This window comes from Hyperolius riggenbachi, chromosome 5 (assembly GCF_040937935.1).
Source record: "Hyperolius riggenbachi isolate aHypRig1 chromosome 5, aHypRig1.pri, whole genome shotgun sequence".
In the NCBI taxonomy this organism is placed as follows: domain Eukaryota; kingdom Metazoa; phylum Chordata; class Amphibia; order Anura; family Hyperoliidae; genus Hyperolius; species Hyperolius riggenbachi.
In genome coordinates, this window is record NC_090650.1 from 85,366,559 (window position 1) to 85,392,382 (window position 25,824).

At 40.4% G+C, this 25,824-nt stretch overlaps 1 protein-coding gene and 1 long non-coding RNA gene across 7 annotated transcripts in view; one reads left to right on the plus strand and one right to left on the minus strand.

The window, feature by feature from the left end:
- LOC137518293 (xin actin-binding repeat-containing protein 1-like) overlaps positions 1-25,824 on the minus strand; it is a 41,082-nt gene that overhangs the window by 9,734 nt on the left and 5,524 nt on the right. The window contains exons 1-3 of one of the 6 annotated variants that reach the window (XM_068235950.1): positions 11,512-11,627; positions 2,899-3,071; positions 1,466-1,526 (exon numbers count right to left, since the gene is read on the minus strand). The exons of 1 other annotated variant lie outside the window; for it this stretch is intronic. The gene's annotated coding sequence lies outside the window, so the exon portion shown is untranslated. Of the gene's footprint in view, positions 1-1,465; positions 1,527-2,898; positions 3,072-11,511; positions 11,628-25,824 lie in introns of those variants that run through there. 4 more of the 6 variants (XM_068235949.1, XM_068235951.1, XM_068235952.1 and 1 more) reach the window with 4 other exon arrangements.
- Positions 16,883-18,028, plus strand: LOC137518294 (uncharacterized). The gene is made up of 2 exons (XR_011020779.1): positions 16,883-17,099; positions 17,948-18,028. It is a non-coding gene; the product is annotated as an uncharacterized lncRNA (long non-coding RNA).

Here is a 25,824-nt window from a genome sequence, read left to right on the forward strand (position 1 = left end):
ACCGCTGCCCGGACTGCACGGAGGGCTACAGCGAGACCCCCGAGGGACGCAGGACGGCGTGGGAAGCCTCATTAGGATCCTGAGGCTTCCCCCACCCGAGGTGAGTACCCCCCAGGGGCCGTTTTGGCGTTACAGTTCCTCTTTAAGTGTGGTCATGCTTGCACGCGTGCAGCACTACCATGCTTGTGCATGAAGAGGAGCGATGCCATGATGCAGAAGAGTCCCGGGCAATGGCGGTGATCCAGAGGACAGTGTGGGGAGCCTCTAGAGTCTAGAGCATACATGTCAAACTCCGGCCCGCAGGCCAAATCTGGCCCTCAGAGCCATTAAATTTGGCCCTCAAGTGGCTTCCCCACTTTTCTTTATGTTTGGCCCATTCTAGATCACTAGGGAAGCTATATTGGAGGTGAAGCCCAAGAACACCAGGGAAGCCATATGGGGGTGGTAGGGGGAAAGCACTTAACACTAGGGAACTGTATAAGGGAGAGTGGGGCCTCTAGACACCAGGGAACTGTATAGGGGAGGGAGGACCACTAGACATCAGGGAACTATGTAGGGGTTGGATGGTGGGCCATTAGACAACTGGGAATTTTAAAAGGGAGAAAGGTGGCCAGTAGACATTGAGGTTGGCCTGTGACTTGGTCCCAGTGTACAATTTCGGCCCACTTTGTATTTGAGTTTGACACCCCTGCTCTAGAGGATCCACATGTTTCCTTTTTCTTAGTTAAGCATTTCAAGTGTTGAAATCAATAATTTCACACAAGCATATTACAGATTAGGAATAACTTTTAACCGTTGTGAATACTAAGTACAATTAGTTATCTCGATGCTGTGTTTATTAACATGTTATTGTTATTTTTAACAGGGATAAGAAAGCAAGTTGCCTGAACACAAAATATTTTCTGAAATGACTGTTATATCCAAATCTAGTTAAAAAGTACTTCCAGTGCAAAACAGAAAGCCTTCAATGTAAGGTTCTCTATTATTGCTGCAAGGATCAGCGCGTGGTAGCATTATAGAATCACCTGCGCTCACAATTCATTAATTTTCCCCGAAGTCTGCTGAAGCTACAGGCAAAAATGGTGCTGGGAAATTTGGGCATAGGGCAAAGCCAAAAAATGTCCCGCCCAGCTCCTGCAAAGGTCCATATGTTTTCATACAAAGTTTACATACTCTTGCATCAACTCAGAAGAGAGAGAGTAGGTGGAGAATAAAAGAGAAACTGATGAGCTATTGTGTTTGTAATCTTGTTTGTTTGTATACCAAATGGCCAGAGGAAGGCGTCCCTTATTGTGAACGGCCTTCTGGTAAGGCAATGTGTACACCTCTGCAGTTGCTCATTTGGGGAGAAGATAAGATCCAGCTGTAGAGCAGGTAAGATGATCTACAGTTCAGTAAAAGCAACAATGAATACTGATCTCCATGTTAATATGTTAGATTTTATAAAAGGAGGAGTTCATTATACCTTCACTGTTCAGTGAAAACCTGCACTGCAAAGTTGTTTCCTATCTTGTTGTCTTCTTCGCCTGAAAGAAAATAAATGAAATCACTCAAAATGTTCAGCTAACCAATCACGAAAAGATGTATGGTTCTTTAAAGGACAACTTTAGTGAGAAGAATATGAAGGCCATCATATTTATTTCCTTTTAAACAATACCAGTTGCCTGGCAGTCCTGCTGATCTATTTGGCTGCAGTAGTGTCTGAATCGCTCCAGAAACAAGCATGCAGCTAATCTTGTCTTGTGTTTTTATTTCAATTAATTTTATATAGTACATAAAGAGAAAACTGTTTCAGGCTTTTTCCATCTTTGATGCCTCTGACTGAAGCCAATCCTGATGTAATTTCCTCCCTTATTCTTTTTTTTTCTCCTAGAAACTGCACTGTCGTATATTGCTTGCTTTGTAAACACATGTGAGCACAGCATAGATTATATTTCAGCAGCTTCTCCTTTCTCACCCTCTTGTCACACTGAACTGCCTTCAGCCAATCAATGAGTAGCAGGGATGTGGGAGGGGAGATAACACGCTTCCCTCTCCTCGGCAATGTAACAAATAGAGCCAGGCTGACTAAGAGTGGATTTAGTTACAGCAGAAACATGTATTATTATATTGGAATGGATTACATCTTAGATGGCAGTAGTCAGCTTGGTTTTACTTACCTGGGTCTTCTTTCAGCCTCCCGCAGCATTTCAGTTCCCTTACTGTACTCCGGATCCCCTCCAGTGTGCCACTTCCCCGACCGAAATATCCCCTACCATAACTCTGGTCACAGTTACTGCACATGTGCAGTCCTATCTGCATGCCTCCTCGATCACGCTCCTGCGGCTGGGAACATTCTGCACTTGTGCAGTTCACAAATATTTAAGCTGTGCATGCGCAGAATGTTCCTGGCCATGGGAATGTGACTGAGGAGGCATATGGATGGGACAGAACATGCGGGAACATGCAAAAAGGGCGCACAGAAATGTTACTCTTTTTGCAGGGCAATTATGATAGAAAAATATTGGCAATGATTCTTCTACTGATGCCTAACCCTAACCACCCCTCTCCGATGCTTAACCGTAAACTCCCCCCACAGATGCCTAACCTTAACACCCCCAACCCCCCTGCATTTTGCATTTCGGGCGGCTCCAGCTACTGCTGTTTATATGGGTGCGTATGGTGACCGTCACATCAAACTCTAGCTAGCAGATTGCGGGCGCCCACATTTCCTGTTTTACCACACGCATGCATTAGGTGGATCTTTCGGAGGGGGCAGAAGTGCACGGGAGTCGATTCGAAACACAGCGAGGGACCTAATATACTGCAGGGGGACTAGAAGATGCCCCAGGTAAGTAAGTCTGAACTTTTCCCTTGCCTCTATTTTTTTTTTAAAGCCCAAAATTGGAAAAGACTTACTGATTATGTATTTCTTTACTGTCCAGAAAACCCAACTGGTATCCTTTAAAGGCAGCAACGGATCTCTTTGTCAGAAAAATGTTATGATAATTCCCTCACGGAGGGGATAGATCTGCTTCTCTTTGCCGAAAGCTTCTGTGACGTCACTCTTCTGGGATGCACTGATGTCTTATCTGTTAGAGTGACATTAAGACTTCTTGTTACACCTGTTATCTGGGTTTAGAGTAAAACTGTATTTTTTCAGACGCTAAACACAGCATTTAATGCTAAATGCATGCTGCTAGCTAATGGCTTGTACATACAAGATCTTACATGCTTTCTGTGTGCTCTCATCTGTGCTTGTCTGTCCAAAATGTCACCACAGCCCAGTGGAGTAAATATATCACAATGTGTAATATGTTAGGCCCAGCCTCCTGTAAACACAGGGTAGATATGACAGATGCTTAGGGAAGAAAATATGACATCCATGTCTGTCATCTCTGGTGCTCCTACTGGTCAGGGATGAATGTGCATTACTCTACATACAAATATAGTCATTTCATTCTTTTGTCCTTGTGTCCTATCTCTAACATGGCTTGTTACTGTCACTGGGAACTAGGGATGGCAATGCTTAGGAGAACTCATGTAGAAGCATGTGATCAATTTGATCAGCTGATAGATTTGAAAGGCTCCGATTTGCTGGTTATGATCATGCGTTAAACCAGGAAGTTATCACAGCAAATCAGAACCTTAGGCCCGTTACACACCAAAAGCGTGCAGGAGAACGGCTCCTGCACGCGTTGCGGAGTGTCGTCGGGAAACTCCGGTGCGACGCTGAGTAGCGGCGGTAGTAGTTAATTACCCCGAAGGGGAAATGGCGATTCCCGATGATAAAATGCGCCGGCATGCGTCGTACCGCAACGTATCGAAACGCAGCGTCGGGTGTGAAAGGTAAAAAGAAAGTCTATGGACTTTCCTTTTACCTTGGTTAACGCAAAGTATAGACTTTGCGTTAAAACGCCAGAAGTGGGCTCTGGTGTGAAAGAGCCCTTACAAATCTATTACCTGATTATACTGATCATTTGTTTTTACATTTGTTCTCCTAAGCATTGCCATCCCTACTGGGAATGTTTTGCTTCAGAGGGATCGCAGTCAGATCCTCTCCTCTGCTATTGTGAGTCTTCTGGTGTTATTTTTTTTTTTTTGCATGCATAGTTCTGATTGTTAGTGTAGGCGGAGCTTGGCCACACTGCGCAGACGCAGAGGGCTCGCGTCTGCACAGTGACAGAGCTGAACTGGCTTGGTGTTTTCTGACGAGCCCGAGCAGCTGCTCTATGCTACTTCATAGCTACTTTCATTGCTTTTGTGGCCCCTTGCAGCAAAAAATAAAATGCCACACTGGTTTAACCTGCTAGTGTAAAAGGGACCTCAAACATACACTTGAAATATGTAGTGTCCTGCACCTGCAAAGTGTGAGAGAGCTGTCCCAAACTTGGAGGGTCCCAGGGTTGGAACTGAGAGGTGGAGGAAGATGGAGGATGCCTCTGGAGGATCCAGAGGATTGCCTCTACTGAGGTGAGTATCTAACTTTTTGTCCCTACAATCGCACAGGTGTAAGGATGAAAATGAGCTGAGGAGGGCCCTGGACAGTTGCCAGCAAAAGTTGGACATCTGTGATCTTCTGCAGCACCAGGTCATTTTTGTTTTTGTAGAAAAAAAAAAAAAAAAAAAGGTAAACATTAAAGTGTTTTAATGGAACAAGTGTATGTTTGAGGTCCCTTTTACACTAGCAGGCTAAACCAGTGTGGCATTTTATTTTTTGCCGCAAGGGGCCACAAAAGCAATGAAAGTCTATGTAGACTTTCACACTTATTGCACTTATTGCAGTCCCTTGTGGCCAGAAGTATCCGAGCCGACGAAAGGGCAACAGCACCTTACGGCAAGCATCGGGCTTAAAGCATAGTGTTTGGGGTAATGGAAGTCTATAAGTGACGCACTATGTGCGAACGACAGGGTGCAGTGCATCATGGCTCACATGTGTGGAGCGTTGTGAAGCCCAGTGACGTATTTCCTGCTGGGCAGGAAATACGTCACTGAGTGGGGGGCGGCGCTATGCATATGACCCTGTTGACGCACTCTGCCGCAGGGTCATGTGTTTTTCATTTTTTGCGTTGCGGTGGGATGCGGCAGGAGCATTGCATCCCCAGCACAACACGAAAAATAGATGTAAAACTGGCCTGAATAAAATACATTCATATGGTGTGTGCCACAACTGGGCTTCACAGTGAACCTGAAAAACAGCTAAGAAAAAAATACTAGTAGTTTGCAGTGGCATAACTAAATAGCTAGGGTCCCCATTGCAACTTTTACATTGGACCCCTCTAAAGCAATTGATATGCAGCAATAAAATCTGCCAAAAACAACAGCTGCAAAGACAGATAGTTGTAAACAGGAGAAGGAGAACAGTTTGCTAATATTACTACCATGCAAAGCACATATACTGTAGAAGTCATCATTACCAGCATAGAACCAAAGAAGAGCAAATACGGCAATTGAAGGAGGGCCCAGGTGCTGTCGTTACCTCTGCGTCCCCTATTGCTATGCCACTTTTGGTTTGGCTATAATAACCAGCCCATAACCAGCTTTACCATCAGTTTAATTATTTTGGAAACACTTCAGGCCTTCTTTAAAAAGTAATTCATGTGTTAATCCTGCAACAACTTCTGTCTGTGTTGCTTCATTGGTCTGTTTATTTTAGCGCCTCTTGCATGCCCTCTATGCATTCTGCTGGTAGGGAAAGAAATTTAGAACAATTCCTTATCACTGTTCACAAGATAAGGCTGCCAAAAATAATCAGCATATGTCTCTCAAATATGCCAAGTATGCATTTCCCTGGCCTGAGTCCCACAGGAAGCTTTGGGCTGGAGAAACAGCAGATTTCCCTAGAACTATGCTCAGTTGGGTTTCCTGAGAGTAACACCTGCTCTGCCACTAGAGCCATGAGACACTCCAAAAATAGACTGCTGCATTGTTTGACCATAAAATTATTCCAGACTCAGTGACACAGATCAGGGCTGCCACTGAAATAAGATAAGCAAACCATACTTATCAGGGACTTTTCAAGGTAGGCTTTTTAGGACTCAATTATGTAATTTGCGACAGTTAAACTAGACTTATCACTGAACTTCACTTCAATCAGTAGGGTACACTTCACACTGGAGGTTGAATGTTTTCTGGCTGCACAAGTGATTTTAACAGGCTGTCTTAACCAACATTTCTATGTATGTGAATGAGAATTCAGTGAACAAGACAAAAATTTTTTTTTTCAAAAAGACCTTGTAGTTTTTGAGACAATTGATTTTAAATACGCAAAAAATAGATTTTTAAACTGAAATTTTCGGAGTTTTAAAAACATTTTTTTTTTGCATTTTATAATCGATTTTCTCAAAAACGTCAAGGTTTTTTTGAAAAATTATTTTGACATGTTGCCACTATTCCTCTTAACATACAGAGCAATTTTGGTAAATATAACATATATGGGGGCTTTGCTATTTACCACTAAAGTTGTCATGAAATTACGCCAAATTATGAATGGATTACACAAAACCACTCAATTTCCAAATCATAATTGTGAAAATGTACGTGAAATTTAGTGTAATTGAAATTAGAAGATTACGGTAAGTTCATCACTATAAGTGACTAGACTACACTTCCAGTGGTTAATGCATGGAATGTAAAGTTAAAAACAGGTAGGAGCTCAACTTTCTTTGATATACTCCTTTTTATTAGAAATTTAGTAATAACATGACATCAGCCAATTACAACTTATAACTGGGTACAAGATTTTGTGATGTACCCTTTGGCAAATGTGGAAACCATTACATACATAATGGCATGCCTCTATTTCAATCAATAAGGGGTGTACTCATGTTTAATAAGTTACATAGCTGGAAACGAACAACGAGCAACGTCTCACCAATACCATCTCACGTCAAGCTTATTATTTAGGCCTAATGGCTCCCATATATCCAAATGGTGGTGTAGCGGATTCTCTTGCTTTGCAATGCTAGGGTCCCCATTGCAAATCTGGACTAGGACACTGTCCGCATGCATTATGTAAATTCTCCTTGTGTTGGCTGGGGTTTTCTCCTACATACCAGGATGTGGCAGGAAATGGCCACACACAGGATCATAGAGATTGATCATAGTTGTTTTTATCTGAAATAATGCTACCAGTAGGAGATCCAGGTTTATCAAACCACTGGTATCTCTGTAAAATAAATCTTTCACATTTTTACTAAAAAGGATCTATAGAAAGATTGTACCTTGGAAGAAGCATTAACATTATTTCTTAAATGAATGGTTTTTTAATGTCTGCAAAAAAAGTGATCATTTATGAGATCGTGAAGAGGTGGCCACACGCTATTACATTTTTTGTAGATCAGGTAAACAATTGATATCTCCCTATATCCGTAGTTTACCTGGATTAACACCTTGCAACTCTGTATATTAGGATATTGATAGGAATGCCCTCACCACTAGCCGCCTACCACTTGATGCACTGCAAAGCTATGCAGCCGTCATTAGCTTGCCAATAACCCTCATGTTCCCACTTAGCATGTGGGTACAGTGGGTTGCAAAAGTATTCAACCCCCTTGAAGTTTTCCACATTTTGTCATATTACTGCCACAAACATGAATCAATTTTATTGGAATTCCACATGAAAGACCAACACAAAGTGGTGTACACATGAGAAGTGGAACGAAAATCATACATGATTCCAAACATGTTTTACAAATAAATAACTGCAAAGTGGTGTGTGCATAATTATTCGTCCCCCTTTGATCTAGGTGCAGTCAGTTGCCTATAGACATTGCCTGATGAGTGCTAATGACTAAACAGAGTGCACCTGTGTGTAATCTCATTTAAGTACAAATACAGCTGCTCTGTGAGGGCCTCAAAGGTTGTCTAAGAGAATATTGGAAGCAACAACACCGTGAAGTCCAAAGAACACACAAGACAGGTCAGGGATCAAGTTATTGAGAAATTTAAAGCAGGCTTAGGCTACAAAAAGATTTCTAAAGCCTTGAACATCCCACGGAGCACTGTTCAAGCGATCATTCAGAAATGGAAGGAGTATGGCACAACTGTAAACCTACCAAGACAAGGCCATCCACCTAAACTCACAGGCCGAACAAGGAGAGCGCTGATCAGAAATGCAGTCAAAAGGCCCATGGTGACTATGGACGAGCTGCAGAGATCTACAGCTTAGGTGGGAGACTCTGTCCATAGGACAACTATTAGTCATGCACTGTACAAAGTTGGCCTTAATGGAAGAGTGGCAAGAAGAAAGGCATTGTTAACAGAAAAGCATAAGAAGTCCAGTTTGCAGTTTGCCACAAGCCACGTGGGGGACACAGCAAACATGTGGAAGAAGGTGCTCTGGTCAGATGAGACCAAAATGGAACTTTTTGGCCAAAATGAAAAACGCTATGTGTGGCAGAAAACTAACACTGCACATCACTCTGAACACACCATCCCCACTGTCAAATATGGTGGTGGCAGCATCATGCTCGGGGGGTGCATCTCTTCAGCAGGGACAGGGAAGCTGGTCAGAGTTGATGGGAAGATGGATGGAGCCAAATACAGGGCAAACTTGGAAGAAAGCCTCTTGGAGACTGCAAAAGACTTGAGACTGGGGCGGAGGTTCACCTTCCAGCAAGACAATGACCCTAAACATAAAGCCAGGGCAACAATGGAATGGTTTAAAACAAAACATATTTATGTGTTAGAATGGCCCAGTCAAAGTCCAGATCTAAATCCAATCGAGAATCTGTGGCAAGATCTGAAAACTGCTGTTCACAAACGCTGTCCATCTAATCTGCCTGAGCTGGAGCTGTTTTGCAAAGAAGAATGGGCAAGGATTTCAGTCTCTAGATGTGCAAAGCTGGTAGAGACATACCCTAAAAGACTGGCAGCTGTAATTGCAGCAAAAGGTGGTTCTACGAAGTATTGACTCAGGGGGACGAATAATTATGCACACCCCACTTTGCAGTTATTTATTTGTAAAAAATGTTTGGAATGATGTATGATTTTTGATCCACTTCTCACATGTACACCACTTTGTGTTGGTCTTTCACATGGAATTCTAATAAAATTGATGCATGTTTGCAGTGGCAGTAATGTGACAAAATGTGGAAAACTTCAAGGGGGCCGAATACTTTTGCAACCCACTGTAGCAACAAGGCTTTTAGAGATGTCATTATGTCCTCTCTGAGCTAATGAGTATTGATAGAGCAACCCTGACAAAATTCCACTACTTATATCAATGTCAATAAACTAAATATGAATTCACACAGTTTTTCCTATAACTTATCTTTGAAGATAGTAGAACTTTTGGAGTTTGCATTTAAAAGTAAAAGTACATTAAATTAAAGAGAGCAGCCCAGAATGCAGCAATCATAATTTTTAAAATTAAAATTACAGTGAGGTATGTTCCCTTAAATGTCATTGAAATTGCTTAGAGAGAGCACACAGTACCCTGGCAAAGTGTGCGTTTCCTAGGTAACGTGGGTCGCGCTAATTGCGGAACATGAGCTACCTGCAAAGAGTACTGGTAAATGTGCTGTGCACTCCTTGCTCATGACAATTCTAACAACATTTTCTGTCTCAATTTGCAGACAACTGTGAACTTCCAAATCTCACAGTAAGCCCAAGTTGCATTGATGTTATAGTCTGGAATTTTTACTATTTGTTGCATTACTTTTCAATCCAGGTAGCCCAGGTACTGTCCCTTTCCTGCAGGAATAGCAGCTATTCCTGCAGGGAGGGGACAGTACCTGGGCTACCAGGATTGACAGTACCTGGGCTGCCTGGAGCAAGAACATATTTTACTTGTTTTCACACCTGTAAAACCTTATTTGTTTCTTCTCCTAGGAGATCATTTTCCATCCTCTGTTTAATACAACTTTTCAGCACTCTGCAACTGAAAAAAGTACCAATAAGTAGGTGAAAAGTGTACATTTTTGTATTTTCTTGCTCATTGATGGCTTAAAAGGCAATTTTTTATTAAGGCGTGAAAATATCAACTAGGAGAAAAGGGGACTTGAATAAGGGCCCAAGGCCTATACAGTATGCAAGTCACTTTTTCTCCTGAGTTATCTCCCAGGTGATATTTTCAAACTTGTAAATACGATGCCCTTTAAACCACCAGCAAGCAAGAAAATACTCAAATCTATTTTGATAGTACTTTTTCACCTACTTTTTGGTATTTTTTTAATTACAAATTGCTGAAAAGTTATTTTAAAGAAAAGATGAAAAATTATCTCCTTGGAGAAAACTCAGGAGAATTGCATATGGGCCTGAAGTTGGCCGCTAATTATTCAATTTTCCAAACGATCTTTTACGAATGATTCTTCATATGAATGATCGGAAATGATCATTCAGGACCACTAATGCAGAAAAATCTCCTAACCAATCCAATAAGATTAATGAAATTGATCTGATTTTTGGATCAGTTGTATTAATCTGATCGAATTGTTTGGCAGAGTTTTGTTCATTAGTGGTCCCGAACAATTTCTGATCATTCAAATGAAGAATCGTTGGTAAACGATCGCTCAGCAAATTGTAATGTTAGTGGCCACCTTGAGTCTCATAGATCCCAGTGATCATAAAAAAATAAAAACAGAAAAACAAACAATGATGAAGTGATTCCAAACAGGTCTTCAGGGTCAGGGACCACTAAAAACAATGTTACTCGTCACACAGCGGCAGAAGAAATTATTTCCATAGGCAGGTATTACTTATATGCTCCTGTCTGGAGGTATAGATAATAAGAAAACCAGCCCTTGAAAACTAGAAGTTATAAATCTTGTTACTGTAAAATGATAACTGTTGATGATTATAATAATAATAATAATATCACCATAATTATTATTACCCTTTATTTATAAAAAGCAAAGCCATTATGGACCACTGGAAGTGCTTAAGCGAAAACATTACTCACATAAAAAAAAATTAAATTAAATAAAGAATAAAAATAAACTTTCTTCTTGTGCCACTTGTAGCACACATTACAGCTTTAAGCACAGGATATTATCTAACCAAGTTTTCTTTAGATTTCCGAGAGGTTGGATAATTTATACAGTGATGATTACATGAAAAAATGTCTTGCAATAACAATAGTATTAATATTGCTTTAGATTTATGTTGTTGCTTTTTTTCCCTTTTTTTAATCAACATAGTACATTTTAGTCATCCTAAAGTAAGTAAAACATTTTGTAAGCTTCATCTGACTATAATATTTACCAGAATGTCCTCTAATCTACATCTCTTATATTGACAACATTTTAGGTTCTCATAAGAGCAATCATGTGTTACAAACAAATGCTATGGTTCCTACATGTAGCTATGCTGTAATTTGAAGGTCCTGCGGGTTTTAGTTCTATAGTCAGTGAGAAGACACGTTTGGATAGCAGAAATGACTCTCACTGGTACTGAGTAATCCTGTGTAGCAGATATTCTGCTTCAGGCAATGAATCCAAGCCTCGTTAGGAGGTTAGGTACTATAAAGAACAGTTGTGTTGTTCTTCATGTCACAAGAGTTACATAGTCATATGGAACATAAACACCCACCTGTTCACAGCCATCATAGTCTTGTGTTTTTGTAGAGTGAGTAGGAACACCAACAGTGGTGCCCTGCCTGTGTCTATAAAGCAAACTGCAAGCTCAGCAACAGGCAGTCCAGACTGGGCACCCAGAGCTGGTTGTCTGCAATCACCTCTTGTAATCCCTATCCGAGAGACTGGACACAATGCAGTCCTGCCAGCTCCCTGTTATTATGACTCTCAGCCTGCTGACTTTATATTGCTAATGTCACTTACACAGTAGGCTCAAACTTTGGCGTTCCACTTTTTATGCTGTTTTTCATCTTTATCTGTCTACCTACCTATTTATCTATCTATATATTATTTGTTTGTCTGTCTTATTCACATTCACATAATGTACATAACAACATCCCCTCTCAGTGAGAGCTGTAATAGTATTGATATAATTAATGATGACTAAAACCAGCACAGTAGTTAGCAGATGCTCATATGGTGCTACCATTGCCACTACATATTTACATAGTTCTCTTATCCATGGAATATTAGTTTGTTTACTTGGGCTTTCTTGAGTTTTGCAGGCTTAAATTGAAGGCAGAGAGTGAATATGACTAAAATTAGATCTAGTCTAATTACGGTAGATGGGTCGGTCCACCCAAAACCAATATTTGGTATTTTGGGAGACAACAACAAGTTGATTTACTTACTGGTCCATTTTATCTTTCATAGTAAATGTCATTATGGGCAGTAAACAGTAGCTGGACACATAAAGCATATTCCAGCTATCATGATTCTCTTTGACCCAAGGCCACTGATCAGACACCTATGCTTGGTTTGGCCCATAGCGTGTGTTGTGTATGGAAGAGGGAGGGGAGGGAGCAGCAGAAGACCTCCCACTGTGGGGGTTACAATAGTGATTGGTCAATGAAACTCAATGCAGCTGGTCCCTAATTTCTCTGTAAAAGGTCAACTGCGATTGACAGGCAGCACTTCTATAGGCATACGAGGTTCATATGATGAACCTTTACATAGACAGGAAGGTTGACAGTTATCCAATTTCTGAACGAAATGTAAGATCTTTGGGCTTGAGCCTTCAAATTGGTATGAAGGTCTTGTTGTAAACTCGCAAGGGCAGGGCTCTCTCACTCTTTGTGTCTTGGAATTTGTTACACATTTTATTCATGTTACTTTCGTCACTGTAATTGTCAATTCTGTATTTTGTACCGATTCTTTATTTTGTACCAACTCTGTATTTTTCTATATTGGCGTATATCATTGTCTGTATTATTTTGTACCCTGTGTTTGTTTCTTAATTTGGCGCTTTAAAAATCAATCATAATAATGATTTAAAGTTACTTTATATTATGGAAATTGCTGCGAGGGAAGCAGTCCGTTTTTGGAGGTGCATCTCATGTTTACAAACTCAAATGCACCTCTACCAGGAATATCAATGTCTATTTTGGGTTAAGGTGGCCACACATAATACAATAAAAATAATACCCTTTTTTGGATAAAACGGTCATACAGAAAACATGAAATTTTTTATTTGCTGTCAGTGAGAACGTTTTTTCTTTCTATCCGTTGATCGGAAGTGGCAAAACATTCAGATTAATTTAAAAGAAAATTGAATGGTGTAGGATAGATTGTACATTTTTTGATTTATAGACCCAAGCTATTTTTTTCAGAGTTTTAACAATTTTTGTCATAATTGGGGAAAACAAAATAAAACACACAGGTGAGATACATTGTTCAGATGTTTTCAAAAATTACACTCATCGGAAAAATTGATTGCAATTCTGGAATTGAAAAAGATATGGTGTGTGGCCACCTTTAGAAAACAAGAAGCATTTTTTCCCCCCACAATTATTGTGTTGTTTATTCTTTAAATAATATCTGCTCATTCAATATTAACCACTCAAAGAGCAGAATCCTTGGCCCATATGCAATTAACTTTTTCTCCTGAGCTTTCTCCTAGAAGATAATTTTTCAACCCCTTTTCAAAATAACATTTCATTACTTAGCAATTGAAAAGTACCAAAAAGTAGATAAAAAAAGTACAGTATATTCTGGCGTATAAGACTACTTTTTAACCTTTGAAAATCTTCTGAAAAGTCAGGGGTCGTCTTATACACCGGATGTCACTGATGCCGGGTGATACTCCCTATCCTGTTAATGCCTCTCAGATCTCGCTGCTAAGGACTGCAGTGAAGAGGTGCAGACGTACATGTGCGAGATCCGAGAGGCAGAGAAGGAGGCAAATAGTATACAAGGGCGGGCTGGACAGGTGAAAAAGGGGTGTTTTATGGGTACAACGCAATCTGTTCTTCCATACCACTCTGATAAACAGGTAGACAAGGAGAGCTGACCAATCCACTTCGGGAGAGGGAGAGTTGACCAATCTAACCAGTCAATCGCCTATATACTGTTATATACTGGGTACCACATACAGTACAGCACCAGTATCTGTTCATACATAGCACCAGTACATGATTTTTTCCCACATTTTTATTTGATGTGTATGGCGAGTATATATCAAACTCTAAATTTTAACTGTAACATTTGGGAGGTCGTCTTATACGCCAAGTCGTCTTATACGCCGGAATATACGGGTACCATCAAAATGATTTTGAGTATTTTCTCGCTTGCTGGTGTTTTAAAAATAATTTTATTTACAAGGGCCCATATGCAATTTCCTTTTTCTCCTGACCTCTCTCCTAGGTGATATTTGCACACCTTGTCAATAAAATGCCTTTGAAACCTCCAACAAGCAAGACAGGGGCGTAACTAGAAATCAATTGGCCCCCCTGCGAAACTTTGGATGGTGCCTCCTCCCCCACATCGCTTTCTGCACAGGTAAACTGAGAAGCAATGTTATTCAATCGGCTATCTAGTGCACACTTGAATGTGTTTTCCCCATGCAGATAAAAACAGACAGCAGTGAAGCACTGCACGCATTTTCTCTATCAATTACATTAGTTTCTGTGATAAAATGTGCATGTCTTCACACATACAGACACACATGGGCCCATATGCAATTCATTTTTTCTCCTGAGTTTTCTTCTAGGTGATATTTTGAAACTTGTAAATAAAATGCCCTTTAAACCCTCAGCAAGCAAAACAATATTTAAAATAGTTTTGATAGTACTCTTTTACCTGATTTTTGGCACCTTTTCAATTGCTGAGTGCTGGAAAGTTGATTTAATAAAAAACGAAAAATTATCTCCTGGGAAAAAACTTAGGTAAAAAAGTGAATTGCATATGGGCCATGGGGCTTCATTCTCTAAACCATGATAACTCAAATATCACACCTTATCAAAGATCACACCTTATGAAAAGATATCACACCTTATCAAAGTTAACACGCCTTAACAGAGTAGCATAGCAAGCGCTACAAACTTATGCCTGCTAATTGGCAATGGCACTCGTCCTGCCCTTAGCCCCTGCGGGTTCGTATCCCTTGCTGTGCTACTCTGATAAAGCATGTTAACTTTAATATGGTGTGATATCTTTGATAAGGTGTGATATCTTTTCATAGCAATGTGGTTAAGTTAAGTACTGGCGGTACATAGACGATATTATACTAATCTGGGAAGGAGAAGTTGACTCGATTGGTCAATTTGTGGACTCCATCAACAACAACGATTGGGGGCTTTCCTTTACCGTCAATACCCATCCTTATACCATAGATTTTCTGGACATAACCCTTTATGTAGAAAACAATGTTGTTAAATCAAAAACCTTTTTTAAAAAGGTTGATGCGAACTCATATGTCCATTACAAGAGTTCGCACCATAAACCTTGGAAAACAAACATTCCATTCGGGCAGTTCAGACGGATACGCAAAAACTGTTCAGATACATCTACATTTGACAACCAGGCAGACACCCTAGAAAGCAAATTTTTGGAACGATCCTTCCCAAAACCCCTGATAAAATCAGCTAGAACAAGAGCGAGACTTCTAGAACAAAGATCCCTCCTTACCACACAAAAAAGGAAAGTCACAGCCACTGACACACAACCCTCGTTCATTACCCGCTTCTGCTCTAACCACAACAATATAAGATCTGTTATCAATAAACACTGGTCAACATTGCTTAAAGACCCTTACCTTTGTCCAAAACTAGAATCCAAGCCCAAACTGATATTCAGAAGAGCCAAAACCTTAAAGAACATCATAGCCCCGAGCAGACCCCGAGCACTTGCCCCCAGGGAACCCACCCTCAAAATCTCCCCTGGTATACAAAGATGCCATTCACAAAAATGCTTAGCCTGTGAATACCTGCACCCAGGAACCTCCTCTTTTAAATGCACTGTCACTCAAGAAACATTCAGCATTGACCACCATTTCACTTGCAGCACTACACACATCATCTATTTGATAACTTGTCCTTGTAATAAACAATATGTCGGCCGCACAAGTCAACAAACAAGAGCTCGCATAGGACAACACAGGAGGAATATTCAAAAAGCATATGCCAAACATAGCCTCTCAAGACATTTTGCAGAATTTCATAATTCAGATCATAGGCTCTTCACATTCATGCCAGTTGAATACGTATCTAACAACCTGTCCCATACCGAACGCATGACTCGCCTTCGGGCTAGAGAAATGTTTTGGATTTTCAAATTAAGAACATTGAAACCAGAAGGACTCAATGAATGCCTGGAGCACAATTACTAATCTAGCTCCGACATTAAGTACAAATTTTTCCGAACTAGCCTGTCATCTGGGTCCCCCCCCCCCACAAGTTATCATGCATTGACACACACCAATGTTTGCTTATTATCCTGTATAACAATGTTCCAATTCATCCTTCGCCCCCTCACTCTTCCCTCCCCTCACACACCAACCCCACTTTTCTTTTCTTTCTCTCAGCTCGGCCATCCACCTGCCAATAAAATCATTCCACCACATAGTCATTCTCATTTACACCACTCATATGCACACATTTCATACATATTGGAAAATATATATATAAATAAAAAATAAAAATATCTTATCCTTATGACATCACTCATATGATTTTGAGAGTGACACATAAACTATTATATACACGTCCTGAGCATTATATATGTGCTAAATAGAGAGATATATACCACAAAACAATGCAGTTTTATTGTATAATCGTGTTTAATGCAAAGATTCCTATATAATTTAATTCATCTAATCACTATTTTTACCACTAACTATTAGATATTTATCTAAATAATCCACTATTGCGCCAATGTATTTTAATATATATTTTGTCTTTCACCAACTAACTGTCAAAATCTATCACTATGAGAACAGAAATCCAGTCCACTAGCAATGAGATGCTAATGAGAAAGTCCCATCGCCATCTAGTGGCCAAATAATTTAATACATCAACTCCTGGTCCTATCTTTTCTATGAATCCAGCGTAGGACTGGCAAAATACATTGCCTTCCTATGCTATGCCCCTTTCCAATATGGCCCCACCACTACTTCCTGTGATTACATCATCACGCACCCTCCCCTTCCCTAATCTGCTGAGAGTGTGCAGACCTGCAGCTGCTTAAACAAATCAAGTAAGGTTATATAATGCAGAGACAGGGAATGTCCTGTAGAGGCTCCCTATGCTACATGATTTCTGTCATTTGGTGAGTATTACAACGTTGTTTTCTGGTCTCCATTGTATCCTGCCTTTTTACTCCCCCTGCTGACTGAACATGTATTATGCTGTGCACAATGTACTGCAATGCTTTTAAAAGTCAGTGACCAGTTCCTTTTACTTATGCAGAGCAACACTGTGAAATGCTTGCAGCGCTGCCTGGATTTTGTCTTTGTTTAGAACTGGCCAAGTTTTTAGTATTTCCTATGTTGTTGTGTATGTATGTATGTGTATATATGTGTATATATATGTTTATATTTTTTATACATTGCTAGATATCTGTGTTTTATATTATATCATTCCTATGGGCGCATGGCTAATTTTAGAATACTATCCACTATGTTCCTAGCTCTTTTTAATTGATGATGCATACATTATCATCAATGGAACCCCCCCCCCCCCCCTTTTTTTTTTTTTTTTTTTTTTCTTCCTTGGTCTGTATATAATTTATTTTTTCCATATATATATATATATATATATATATATATATATATATATATATATATATATATTATATTTATCATTCATCTAGAAGGTGCATAATGATAATGGTATTGTGCATTACGGCAAATGGAGCTTAGACTAAACCATCAAGTTTGCCCTTAGATATGAGACACAGTAGTGTGTTCTCTTTGGTGTGTGTGTGCGTGCGCATAAATATGCGTTTGCATATGCACAGCATGGAATCAACTATTAGGGCATGGATAAATCTGCCAAATTAAATTCATGTTATGCTATTTATTCATTTATATATGTACTCTGACCGTTATTATTTTTATAATTTTTTATGAAATATGTATATGTATGTACATTGAGGAACTCTTTCTGCTGTTCTAGGCACTGTATTGGCCTGAGGAAGCGGGCTCAGACCCGCGAAACGCGTTGCCTGTGCTCAAATAAAAATCTTTTGTAAGTTTACAGAGATTTCGTCATTGAGGTAAGATACCTCATTTTTCTTTTTCGTTTTTAAACTGGTTTTAAAAGCTTTTATTCAAATCAGGGCGCCTCTTTCCCTTATTGTGCATCTTTTCATAAGATTTAATATTTGAGTTATCACGGTTTAGTGAATCAAGCCCATGGTGTGCAGAAAACCAACAGATGACTGTGCTCCCAGCCTCAGCTTATTACACTCACTCTGTCCATCTGTGATGGAGCAGAACTGGCTCTGCAGACTCATCCAGCATCCCTACCGTACACAGCACTTGGGGAGGTGTAGAGAGGTTGGGGGCTGGGCATTGTACACAAAACCTGCTGCACTGTGCACACTGAATAGGGGCTGTCTACAAATCTTTGTCTTCAAAACTTTGTATGGTTTCTTATCAGTGGCTAAGCAGATGCAGTCATTAAAACAATTGTGCAGAGAGCAGAAAGTTTTTTTCTCTCTGTGTCCTTAGTTTTCAGTTTCTCAGTACAGGGAAAATAAACTTCTCCCCCCATGGGGGCCCTGCGGCTTCTGCCCCCCCCCTGCAGCTGCATCCCTTTCAGCGTCTATTTTAAATTGATTTTAAACAGAAGATGAAAAATTATCCCCTAGGAGAGAACTCAGGAGAAAAAGTGAATTAAGTCAGAAAGTGACTGCAGGAATGTCACCTGTTGCTATAGGCAACAACGGCATATTTTCTTTCCTCTATTTTTTCCCCTTTATCAGCCTTTGTAGATTGTGGATTTTTTTTTGTATTCTAATTATATAATGAAGCTGAGGTGAGCAAGATTAGAAAGAGATTCTCAAGTTGCAGACTGTATAGCACATCAGTCAACACGTGCCGCTGCCAACGTGTATTCCAGTCATAATATTTGCCCTTGGTATGATGTGCCTGGCAGTTAGTGGTAAATGGAGAGAGAGGCTGGGCACATCCTCCCTCGCTGTGAATGGAAATATGTGCTCTGACAAAGGGCTCGCTAATCTCCGGCGCCTCTGCTGTGGCCTGTCTTGTGGAATTCTCATAGATGGCTAGGCACTCATAATAGCTGGATAAGAAACCAGTGTGTCAGTCTAATCTGGGAGAGTTTATATCTGTCAGCCATTCATGGCCGTTCCAACTCATGGATACAGAATCCATTGTATGGATATCTGTATTCTGTTACAGATGCAGGAGTAATTGACTCCTAGTATACCTCTATAACTCTAACTAAAAACTGTAACTAAAATAGCGATAGCTCTAAAAACGATAGGTGGATCGCTGGAGCTGCCATAGGCTGACCTGGATTTTATTTATTTTTTAGTGGAGATATCACTTTCCTGGAGAAACGTACTGGGGTGGAGTTAATACGTTTTGACATCATTGAACAATGTAAGGCAGGGATCACACTTATTTAAATTGCATGCGTTTTGCAGCAGAGCGAAAAACACATGCAGAACGCACATAATGTTACACTATGGGCCACACAAACAACACAATGATGTGTGTTTTCAGGTGCAGAAAAAACGCTCAGCAAGTTCTTTGTCTCTGCATGCGAATTTGCATGCGATTCACACTCAATGCAATCTTATGGGACTTCAAAAACAAATACAATTTTGATGCAATTTTTTTTAAAAATAGGAAAGAAAAACTAGATTTGTTTTTATTTGTCCATTATGAATATTCATTAACCACTTCCCCTCTCTCGGCACAAGTATCTACGTCCCTGTTCAGTAAAAAGGGATGTAGAAACTGCTGCGCAATCCCGCTTGCCCCCGCACACTCGCGCGCTCATTACCGCCTCGCGCTCCTTCCCATTCATTGATCTAAGTCCCCGTGTGAATGGCTGCAGCCGTCCATAAGACAGCGCCACCATTCACAAAGCCTGTCCATGCAGTGTTTCCTGTTTGCATACTAATACAACGCATCACAAAGTTTGTGGCAAGGACATATTATGGATGTCAAGAGGGTATATATTACGGTTACTTTTCAAATTATGGGCTTGTAGTTAGGGATGGATGCAAAACAGAAAAATTGCACCTTTATTTCCAAATAAAATGTTGGTGCCAAAATTTCTAAACATTGCAATAGCTGGGATAAATGGGCAAACAAAATGTGTGGGTTTTAATTATGGTAGAATGAATTATTTTAAAACTATAATGGCCGAAAACTGAGAAATAATTATTTTTTTCCAATCTTTTCTTATTTTTTCTGTTAAAATGCAGTTAGAGTAAAATAATTCTTAGCAAAAAGTACCCCCTAGAGAAAGCCTAATTGGTGGCGAAAAAAACCGAAGATATAGATTGTTTCGTTGTGAAAAGTAGTAATAAAGTTACAGGCGAATGAATGGAAGGAGCGCTATTGCTCTGTTGTTTATGGGGAAAAACCTTGTAGGTGAAGTGGTTAAAATGCATAACAGAAATGTACAAAAAAAACACACATAAAACACACTCGAAAAAACGCAAACGCAAGAAAAAATTCAGAAATGCACATCGCAGAAAACTGATGTTTTTCCGCATGGGCAAGTGTGACCCCAGCCTTAGGCCTCGTTCACACTTGCGTTTCTCTGCTAAACGGACCAGATGACCTGACCGGATCTGGATCGGATCCGGTTCGGAACCGTCCGGATCCGGTCAGGTTGCATCAGGTGTACATCAGGATGTGATCCGGATCCGTTTGGCAAAAGAGAGTAGAAATAAATAAAAATGTTGGGGTCTGGGAGGTCAGCAGAAGGTGCACCTGTGGAATCAGGTCCTCCGCTGTTTAGGCCTCACCTCCACCTCCGACATACTGCCAACAGCTCCAGCACGTTAAAAGTCACTGCTGCTCCACTCCAAAATGCTTGCCCATGTGTACAAAACTACCTGCTGCATGAATTTTTAGTTCGCTGCATGAATTAATAAAATATAATTATTAGCTTTTTACATGGTCTCCCGTATAAAACCATTTACAGCATTTGCTCTTTTCTTTGCCCTTCTGCGTGAATTTAAAATTCTCATGTCCTCCTCAGCAATCTCCAGCTACGTGCTCACTCCATTTGTGCGTTACCTAGGTAACATGATGTACAGTTTGTACAATGTACATTACATACCTGGCAGTTTGTTTGGAGTGTTACCTGTTAATCAATGGATTAGGGTAGGAGTTGAAAATAACTAGTTAACAACTGAAGCGAGAGGGATAGGGAGGCTGCCATATTTATTTCCTTTTAGGCAATACCAGTTGCCTGGCTATCCTGCTAATCCTCTGCATCTAATACTTTTAACCATAGACCCTGAACAAGCATGCAGCAGATCAGGTGTTTCTGACATATTGTCAGGTCTGACAATATTAGCTGCATCCTTGTTACTGGTGGGATTCAGACACTACTGCAGCCAAATAGATCAGCAAGGCTGCCAGGCAATTGGTATTGTTTAAAAGGAAATACATATGGCAGCCTCCATTTTTTTTTACTAGAGTTTTCCTTTAAGCTGTGCAACTAATTACTCCTTCAGTAAGGTGGGGGGTATTTGCACAGTCCCATGGCAACAGTATTACAAATAAGCAAAATAATGTATAAATGGTTACCATAGCAATGGTTACCTATTAGCAATGCTCATGTCTAGGTGAAATCATGGAATAGCATGTGTCATAATTATGTCTAGCAAATCAGAGCTCTGCAAATCTACCAGCTGATCAAACAAATCACATGCTTCTCCATGAGTTCTCCTAGCACCACTATTACCTATGTACTGCGGCTCGTGCTTATTGCGCACAGCTCAGTACTCTGTCACTGCTAGTACCGGTATTATTGCTGTGCGCTACCTGCAGAACATAATTCAGGCTTATCGTAAACTGAAGTTAGTTTGCTTGCTTGTCAGGCTAATATGGCTGCAGTTCTCTTTTTAAATTAACCTATTATTGGTGACATACGGTATGACATTTACTGATAAGCTGTGTCAGAGCACAGCCCAGACACAAACATTTCCACCCTTATCGGTCGGTTTGTAAATGCTCATTAGTTTCCTCTTCCTAACACCCTTGATAAGAAAAATCTGGAAAATAACACTAAGGCCTTGTTCACATTGTGTTAAAGGCATTTTTTTTTTCCGTTTCCTTGCGCTTGGTGGGTGATGCGTTTTTGTTAAAAGCGCTTTTCTAAGCGCTTTTCCAGAGCGTTTTTTAATTCACTCCCTGACACAGGAAGTGAACTCTTTGATCCGGAAAAGAATAAATACAATGTATTTATTCTTAAAAAACACGCAATCGCTGCACAAAGCGATTTTGGGAGAGTTTTGCATTTTTTCTATAACTTACATTCAGGGAAAATCGCCCTGAAAATAGTCCATGCAGCGCTTTAGTCAGCCGCAAGCAAACGGAATGCACCAATGAGAACTATCTCATTAGAAAGCATAGTGTAAGCGCTTTTAGGGCGATTTGTACAAATTGCCTGCGCTTAAAAAAATCCAAAAAACGCCTCTAATGTGAACAAGCCCTAATTGCACAGCAGGGAACTCAGTAAGTTCTACAGTACAAAGTTCTACCCTTAGTTCTGGGGAAAGCCAGAGTGGTTTGTTTGGATAGAAGGAGGAAAGAACAGAAGGATCAGTAGTTTTAACAATATTGCATCACTTGCAGGGCCAGAGCTCTGGGAAGGCCACTGAGGCCTGGGCCTTGGGCGCCTGGACATGAAAGAGGGGTTGCTACATATGAAAGAGGAAACTGAAATAGGGAACAACACATGACAAAGGGAAACGGATGCTCATTGGAGCTGTTCATGAAAGAGAGGGGCTGTATACATGGGTGATACACGTGAAAGAGGGGGTTGCACATTGAGAGGCGGGGGTGCCGCTGCACATGGAAGGGGAACATATTTGGCCTAGGGGGACACACAGTATAAATCCAGAATTGAGTACTTGTGCGAAAGTTCAAGGGCCACTTTAATTACAGGCGTAAACACAGGATGCCTATCATCCAATTACTTTTGACACTTTTGTATGACATTTGTTGTCAGATGTTTTAGGGCAAGTGACAGCATAATGTATTTCTGAAATGCTATCGTTACTCAGGGACTTTCCAAGGTGTCTGATCAAAGTTTCAAATGATTTTTACATCTCATTTTATATGTAGTGATACATGCTCAGCTGGGCCTGATACTATTACTGATACTGCTCAGTTTCTGAATTTATTTGTGTTGTTCCAAAGAGAAAATGATGCCATAACTGATATGGCTGTGGAGAGGCGCTCATGCTTGCTACACAGCCATAGCAATTAAGGCACCTGTTTTTCACTGACCTGAGGAAGTGGGCAAACACCCGCAAAACGTGTTGCCAGTGTTATGTGCTCAAATAAAAGATCTTTTTTCAATACACTGGTCCAAATTCTTCAAGAGAGGTAAGATCAACAGATTTACTAGAGTATCTTTTTTTTTTTACATTGGGCGCCTTCACCCGTTTTAATGTTAGGACTGAATCAGAAAACATCTTTTAAATGAAAAATGGGGGGGGGGGAAGGGGAGTTCAAAATGTTGATATGCATATCTCAGTACAGCAGACCTGTCGCAAACAGGGGCAGTAGAAATTAATCATATGAGGGATAAATACACAGCCAGAGGAGTGTCAAAGCTGAAACTACTGACATCTGGTGAATAAGAAAGTGAAAGTAAAGTGGTTGAACTCAGAGCCTCCCCTTTTGAAGATGTTATCCATCACAGACCAAAAAGGAGACTTGGGAGGGGGAGGAGTCAGATGTGACTTTTACAACAAAAGTCAGAATTAGCATATTACTTCAGCTACCAACATTTCTGAAACTACACCCCATTTTGACATGGAGTTTTCACAACAAGTAGCCTTTGATATATTATTTCATCATGTTCTGTTCGAATTGCCTACGTTTGTGTCAGGTGTGCTTTAAGGTGGACCTTAGCAGAGGAATACAGGAAACACATGAAATGAAAAATGATAGCTTTCTTTTAAAGGTGCAAGTTCCAAGGCTAATTAAGGTTGAAAACAAGGCGCCAAGCGTGTCCCTGACCAATTGCTGGTGTATGCTCCTATTGTTTATTGCCTGAGGAAGCGGGTACAAAGCCTGTGAAACGCGTTGCGAAATCCCCCTGGAGTATACCCAATAAATATTTTTTTTGAATAATACAGCCTCTTGGGTCTGCTTGTGGGAGGTAAGTCCACCACTGCCTCCTAAGCATTTTTAAAGTTGTTAAGAATTGGTTTTATACTTTTGGCGCCTCTGTTTTTCCTTAATTGCTCATATATATCCACCCCTGGTGGAGGGGGATACCCCTTTTGTTTCTACTGTCTACAGAGAGCGACTTCTTAATCCTGAGTGAGGACAGGAAAATCTCCTCACCTGCCTATACAGTGGTTGCCTGGAGGTAACCCTGGTTTGTGAGTATAATTTATACTCTTTCTATACTCAACTTGTTTTTTAACATATTACACTATATTGGGCTCTCGGTTTCTCTTTTACAAGTTCCAAGGCTGTCATCCTGATCCTGAATTCATTATTTTAGGGGTTGTAATCTGGAATAAGCATGCAGCCAATGACATCTGAAAAGTCTGAACTGTCATCCAGCATAGTTGCTCTAGATTACTGACTCACCAGCATTAACAACCCTGGAAGCTGTTAAAGCGGACCCAAACCACACATTTCTTTAAATCAAAATATTTAGTTGCACCACTCTGACACAGAAAAAGATTAATAAACACTCCTTCAAGCCTATGAGCATTTCAGTGCATGCTTTTCACCCTTCTATTTTCATAACTAGGGTTATACAGGTGGCAGCCATAACTTCTGAGCTAAGTAGGAGGTTTTAGATCATGGGTGTGTTTGTCTTTAGCTACCCTCCCTCACAGGGGTGTCGTCTATGTGAAATCTCACACATGCTGAGATCACCTCCCCTGTGACATCATCAGTAGCAGCATGTGTTTTGTTTTGTTTTTTATTTCCTCCACCAGTCTGCCGGATTCTGTCCCGGCAATATGGAAGGCAGGGAGTGGTTCCTCCAATAAATGTAAAATATTTTATATTTGTCATCATGCAGCTGAAAAAAGGCTGCTATTTATTATTATAAGTTAGAAAATAGATTTTATTTCTGAAATCTTGTATTTTTAATTTGGGTCCACTTTAACTGGAACCTGTTGCGAAGCAAGCTACCTGTATAAATGTTTTGGATGAATAGTGACATCCTCTGGGGGTGATTTATTAAGACAGCTGCAGAGAAAACTGGTGGATGCAGGGAGATGTTATCTAGAGCAACCAATTAGAATCCTTGTTTCATTCACCAACAGAATTCTGATTGTCTTCTCTCATCAACTGCTCTGCTTTTGCTCCAGTTTTGATAAACTGTCCATTCTGTCTGCCCAGCTACAGTTCGAGAGCAATAAAGTGTAAGGCTGAATACTCACCTCATGACCCAGGAAAATGGATTCCAGGGACATCCCACGACGGCGAGTGCTACCCGATCCATCTTCCTGGTGGGGGATATATCCGATGTTACGCAACAGATCACGATGGGTGCCAAAGAGAGTTCAATGAATAGCAGTACTTTGTGCAGGAGTCATTGGAGATCTTAAAGATCTGATCCACCATGATGGTCGTTATCACAGGAAACCCAAGTCGCGAGATCATGGTAACCATCGCTTGTCGGTCAAAAAAATCATTGGTTGTCGTAATAATCGTCTAAAAATTGCATAGTGGGTACAGGCCTTTAGGCTCATTGGGCTATGAGCCTATCAGCCTGATGAGTCTGATGCACTAACTAGAGGTAATATTGCCATTCACAGACATATTACTACCACAGCAGTGTACTGCGAGTTACGCTAT